The sequence below is a fragment of the Gymnoscopelus braueri genome (assembly GCF_963280865.1).
Source record: "Gymnoscopelus braueri genome assembly, chromosome: 15".
Classification (NCBI taxonomy): Eukaryota; Metazoa; Chordata; class Actinopteri; order Myctophiformes; family Myctophidae; genus Gymnoscopelus; species Gymnoscopelus braueri.
In genome coordinates, this window is record NC_137620.1 from 50401198 (window position 1) to 50407831 (window position 6634).

Genomic DNA, 6634 nt, shown 5'->3' on the forward strand with positions numbered 1-6634 from the left:
TTTTCCATATATTCGGCCGTACACCAACGTCGAAGTCACATTTATCAAAGGATCCTATACAGCTGATCCTAGCGTACATCAGGTCGGAGTTTTGATAAATCTCACGTCTGAAAACAAGCGTCATTTAAATAACACGCCCTTAAATATTCACAAAACGCCCCGACTTCACGACATGAAGAACCAGAATACGACCCAAACAAAGCCTGAAAAGCCAATAAGAAAGAGTTTTCCCGCTTGCCTCGCTACACACGCACACGCCTCTCTCTCTCTCTCTCACACGCGCACACACACACACACACACACACAGACACACACACACATACGCCCAACTTTGTCTTTCATTTAATATAAAGTAGCGGTACAATCTTTGTTGTCACATTCATGTAGGCTTGTAGCCTACATGAATGACATATTATGATACCAATCACATCGCCATGAATGGAATACGCTTGTATACCCATTTATTTAACCCATACCAAGCAGTGCGTGTTCGAGTTACACTAAATAAAGCAGTCATGAGACTTGGGCGGAATGCAGTGATCCCGTGCCGCCACGTTAATATTGGAGCGTCGGGTTTATATCCTTAACCCAGCCAGGTTGTGTAGCCTACATAACTCTCTATGACATAACTCCATAACATAGGACAAGCTACTGTAAGTTTGTAGACCTCACTGTCCATGAAAAGATGGTCGGGACTCCCGAAAATTCTCACGCAGAAGCGCTTGTATATTTTGAAAATAGCAGATCTACAAGCTCACAACGCGTCGCGATGCGACCTGTTGTGAGCTTGTAGATCTGCTATTTTCAAATAGCCAATGCAGCCAGATCTGCAAGCTTAACCGAATGACTGTTAAAGCAGTTCGTTTTAATTAGTTTATAAAATGATATATTTTCACAGCGATTATTTATTAGTCTAGATATACACATTTTGGAGAGATTATGTGTCCAGATGCCTGTCAGACAGTCAGACAATGCTGCTCCGCAGGTCTACAATGGAATAAACGGGCGCAGCCAACGTCAACAACTGCTATCGACCAGACGTGAGATCTCAGCGTACGGTAGGATGAATCCAACGTCAGGATATATTGATAAATGCCGAAAGTTGCGGTGATCTCGCCGTACGCCCATTATTTGGTCTGCACCGCGTTGATAAATGAGGGCCAGTATCTCTATAGTCATGTGATCAACTGTCCGATGTTTCATAGGCTATTCCATCCTGATTGGCTAAAATTGGCTTCCAAAGTTTACAGAAGTGGTCGGTTTCGTACAAATTCCGTGAAACTTTGCACACGAATTACCACGAGAGGCAGAGGAAGAAATGCCATCCTTTTCACATTGTCCTGTTATAGCGCCACCAGGAGGCCGACTTTTTGCGAAACACATCTTTTTTATATACAGATTTTGTCTGGCCTGGCGAAGACCTGTACTCTGAGGCGAGGAGTGTTCTAGTTCAGAAGCTGTGTTCATTCAGTCTCCCATTGGAATCAGTAGGCTCCAGCCTAATAAAAGAGGCGACCGCCTACGTCACGCAGATACAGGAATAAAAGCCAGTTGTCTTGCTCTTGGTTCTTTGGGTCATGGTTATAGGTTTAGTATACAGTTTGCTCAGTCCTGTTTTATTTGACTGAGCACAGCAAAGGCAGGAAGTGATGCGTTCGTACAGGAAGTGATGTGTTGTGTTTATTGTGTTTATTTTGTTGCAGGAACAACAAGCAACGACCAGGTGTTCTGTTCAACGTCAACAACAGCAACAACAACGAAGAAGAGTAATACACACACGCACGCACACACACGCACGCACGCACGCACGCACGCACGCACGCACGCACGCACGCACGCACGCACACACACACACACACACACACACACACACACACACACACACACACACACACACACACACACACACACACACACACACACACACACACACACACTCACTAACTCTTTCATTGCCAGATTAAGTACATAAATGAATGGCCCAATGCCAGAGATGTTTGGTTTTCCTTTTCACAGAATATTTATCTCCAGTACGATGGATCCTGACGGTTACTAAACACAGAGGCTTTCACTGTGCTTCAGTCATGGTGACCCCCGGTCGATTGGTAGTTGAATATAGCTGGTCTTGGTAGTTGAATATAGATGGTCTTGGTAGTTGAATATAGCTGGTCTTGGTAGTTGAATATAGATGGTCTTGGTAGTTGAATATAGCTGGCCTTGGTAGTTGAATATAGATGGTCTTGGTAGTTGAATATAGCTGGTCTTGGTAGTTGAATTTAGATGGTCTTGGTAGTTGAATATAGCTGGTCTTGGTAGTTGAATATAGATGGTCTTGGTAGTTGAATATAGATGGTCTTTGTAGTTGAATATAGCTGGTCTTGGTAGTTGAATATAGATGGTCTTGGTAGTTGAATATAGATGGTCTTGGTAGTTGAATATAGATGGTCTTGGTAGTTGAATATAGCTGGTCTTGGTAGTTGAATATAGATGGTCTTGGTAGTTGAATATAGATGGTCTTGGTAGTTGAATATAGCTGGTCTTGGTAGTTGAATATAGCTGGTCTTGGTAGTTGAATATAGCTGGTCTTGGTAGTTGAGTATAGATGGTCTTGGTAGTTGAATATAGCTGGTCTTGGTAGTTGAATATAGCTGGTCTTGGTAGTTGAATATAGCTGGTCTTGGTAGTTGAATATAGCTGGTCTTGGTAGTTGAATATAACTGGTCTTGGTAGTTGAATATAGCTGGTCTTGGTAGTTGAATATAGCTGGTCTTGGTAGTTGAATATAGCTGGTCTTGGTAGTTGAATATAGCTGGTCTTGGTAGTTGAATATAGCTGGTCTTGGTAGTTGAATATAGCTGGTCTTGGTAGTTGAATATAGCTGGTCTTGGTAGTTGAATATAGCTTTGGAAACTTGTGAAATGGGACATTGTGCATAATGAGTACTTTTGCTTTTAGTACTTAAAGTATATTTTGATGCCAATACTTTTGTACTTTTACTCAAGTAAATTGAATTCCAGACTTTTACTTGTAACAGAGTATTTCTACTTTGCAGTATATCTCTGCTGTCCGGCAGCAACCAGCTGACTCCAAGGAAATGAAAAAAACATTAAACTAATACAGTGATAAATGTAACTAAAACATTAAACTAATACAGTGATAAATGTAACTAAAACATTAAACTAATACAGTGATAAATGTAACTAAAACGTTAAACTAATACAGTGATAAATGTAACTAAAACATTAAACTAATACAGTGATAAATGTAACTAAAACATTAAACTAATACAGTGATAAATGTTTACAATGTGTTCATGTTTACAACACTTTGTTCATCTGTTTGTATTCAACGGCCTTTGTCGCCCTCATGTGGACAAAATGAATAAATACAGGTGGAAGTCATTAATAAATCCATGTTTCACTTCGTTAATAAATCACAACGAGATGACGCAATATGGCGTTAGTTTCTATAATATAAGCTGTTAAGATCTACAAGCTCACAATGAGACACGTTGTGAGCTTGTAGATCTGCTATTTTCGGCAACAACGCCGTCGTAGAACAGAGCATAAAGTAAACGTTAAAACAGTTTTATTTTGAAAGAAAAGCGGAAGCGTTCGAGTTGCGTTTGATGAGCGACTTGACATATGAGGTGCTTTTATTTTGACGAGAAAACGGAAAAGCTCTCGTGGCGTATGAGTGAAGCTTGACCCGTGGCGTAAGGGAAATGTAGTCCTTAGAATGTAGTTCTTCTAGCGACTGTTTGTATTCAACCGTCTTGGTCGCCCTCATGTGGACAAAATGAATACATACAAGTGGAAGTCATTAATAAATCCATGTTTCACTCAGTTCATAAAATGATGACGCAGCCAGTCAGCATGTTGACACGATGCTCTGTTCTACGACGGTGTCACGCGCCGAAAATAGCAGATCTACAAGCTCACAACACGTCTCATTGTGTTCTTGTAGATCTTAACAGCTTATGTTGTAGAAACCAGCGCCATATTGCGTCATCTCGTTCTTAAACTGCTAATAATAATCAATCAATTCCACTTGTATTTATTCACGTTGTCCACACGAGGGCGACAAAGGCCGTTGAATACAAACAGATGTGCAATAACAATGAGCATTAGCTTTAGCTATCGTTAGCCTTGTCTTTGCTTTAATGCTATTATTAAGCGTTGCATGTTTTATCGTTGTATTAAAGGACAGGGCCATTGTGTATTTAATTACTTAATGGTTGGATGTACTGAAATAAAGAACAGTTTTACTACAAATGCAGGACTTTTTACATCATTTGAAAAGCTAGCTAGCAGGCTAGCAGTCACAGAATTCGATAGATTGCCGATTTCGGTGTAACACACCGGAAACCTTAACCAGAATCGGGTTACTTCCTGAACGTCACAGAATTCGATAGATCACCGATTTCGATGTAACAAACCGGAAACCTCAACCAGAATCAGGTCACTTAACTTCGCTAAACGACACAAGTTGAGATTCTGCGTTGATGTTTAGGAACATTATAAAACTATCAACATTTACTATAGTTATTGTTTCTCATTATAAACGTTCTATAATGATGTTTAGGAACATTATAAAACTATCAACATTTACTATAGTTATTGTTTCTCATTAGAAACGTTCTATAATGATGTTTAGGAACATTATAAAACTATCAACATTTAGTTATTGTTTCTCATTAGAAACGCCTCAAGGATTCATTGTTAAAGTTTTTTCCTTTAAAAAAAACTAGTAAATAATGTGTGTATTCTGCTATGTGCCATTATCACCACAAGACGGCAGCAAAGCCTATAGTTTGCCTATATATTGTAAATTGAGCCGTAAAATAAGGGGAAATCTTTTTGTCTGTAGTTAGTTAGTTAGTTAGTTAGTTAGTTAGTTAATACTAATAATAATAAAGATACAATAATACATGTATATAATAAGAAGACGTGTCTTACTGTTTGAAATGTCTCTACATTAATACATGACATATGGAAGACAATACACTTGTTGAGCTTGTAGATCTGCTATTTTCACTACATTTATGCTACGCTGTTGTATGATGAATCAGGGCGTTAATTCACTGCAAAACCAGAAGTTGAAGTTGAGACAATGTATCATCATGGGCTCATAGGAAGTAAAACATGAAAGGAAATACATTTTCTTGTTTATTTTTCTATGTCAAATGTTTACAGGTTGGCCAATTAGCATACATATTTAATTATTTTTATAAACACAATGACATTCATAACAGGTCCTTTGGCTGCACTACCTGTACTGTTAATAAGCATGTTAATAAAGTATTCAATCAATAAAAACTAAATCAAAGAAAACTCATTGAATGAAGGAACTAATCCAAATTCAACTTTAATTTCGGTCAATTATACATGAACTGATTTTAAAATGTAAACAGAAGAGACGTTTCTTTTAATACATTTATCAACACTGCAATGTAGAAGTACTCTGTTACAAGTCCGGAATTCAACATTTACTTGAGTAAAAGTATTGGTATCAAAATGTACTTAAAGTACCAAAAGTAAAAGTAGAAAAATATTAGAAAATAGCTACAAGCGAGCTTGTAGATCTGCTATTTTCAAGTAGCCTTGGTATAAAATTGGGCTAAAGTGGTTAATGTATGTTATATAATATAATCATTTATATCTGAAAAGTAACTAGTAACTATAGTTTTCAAATAAATGTAGTGGAGTAAAAGTACCATATATGGATCTGAGATGTAGTGGAGTAGAAGTAAAAGTATTGGAAATTGGAAATACTCACGTAAAGTACAAATAACTCAACATTGTAAATGTACTCAGTTACTTTCCACCATTGATAAATAATGACATTTTAGAGTAACTGTGTCAGCCAATCAGCATCCAGGATCTAGACTGACAGACAGGTGTGTTTTGTTTTTTCAGGGAGGAGACGAAGGAAGGGGCGGAGCAAGAGGAGAAAGGGGAGGAGCAGGAGGAGAAAGGGGAGGGGCCAGGGGAGAAGAAAAAGTTGACAAAAAAAGAGAAGAAAGAAAAGAAGGAGAAAAAGGAGAAGAAAGAGTGAGTCTGTCTTCTGCTCCTTTATTTGTTCTATATCTGCACCTCCATTTCCATTCCGTTCCCCCTCCTCCTCCTCCTCCTCCTCCTCCTCCTCCTCCTCCTCCTCCTCATCCCTCTCTCTTTGCGAGACAGGAAGGAGAAGCAGGAGAAAAGAGAGAAGAAAGAGAGGAAGCAGAAGGAAAAAGAGGAGAAGGAGCTGAAGGAGAAGGAGGAGCAGGAGCTGAAGGAGAAAGAGGAGAAGGCCAAGAAAGACAAAGAGGAGAAGGAGAAGAAAGCAAAAGAAGACGCGTAAGTTCACTGTTCATTATCCCTTGTATATCAGTGGTGGAAAAAGTACTCACATTCTTTACTTAAGTAAAAGTATCAAAACCGCAATGTAGAAATACTCTGTTACAAGTAAATGTCAGAAATTCTGAATTTACTTGAGTAAAAGAACAAAAGTATTTGCATCAAAATATACATAAAGTACCAAAAGTAAAAGTACTCATTATGTAGAATGTCCCATTTTGTCCCAAGTTCAAAATGTATTAAAATCTTTTGAAAATAGCAGATCTACAAGCTCACAATGCGTCGCATTGCGA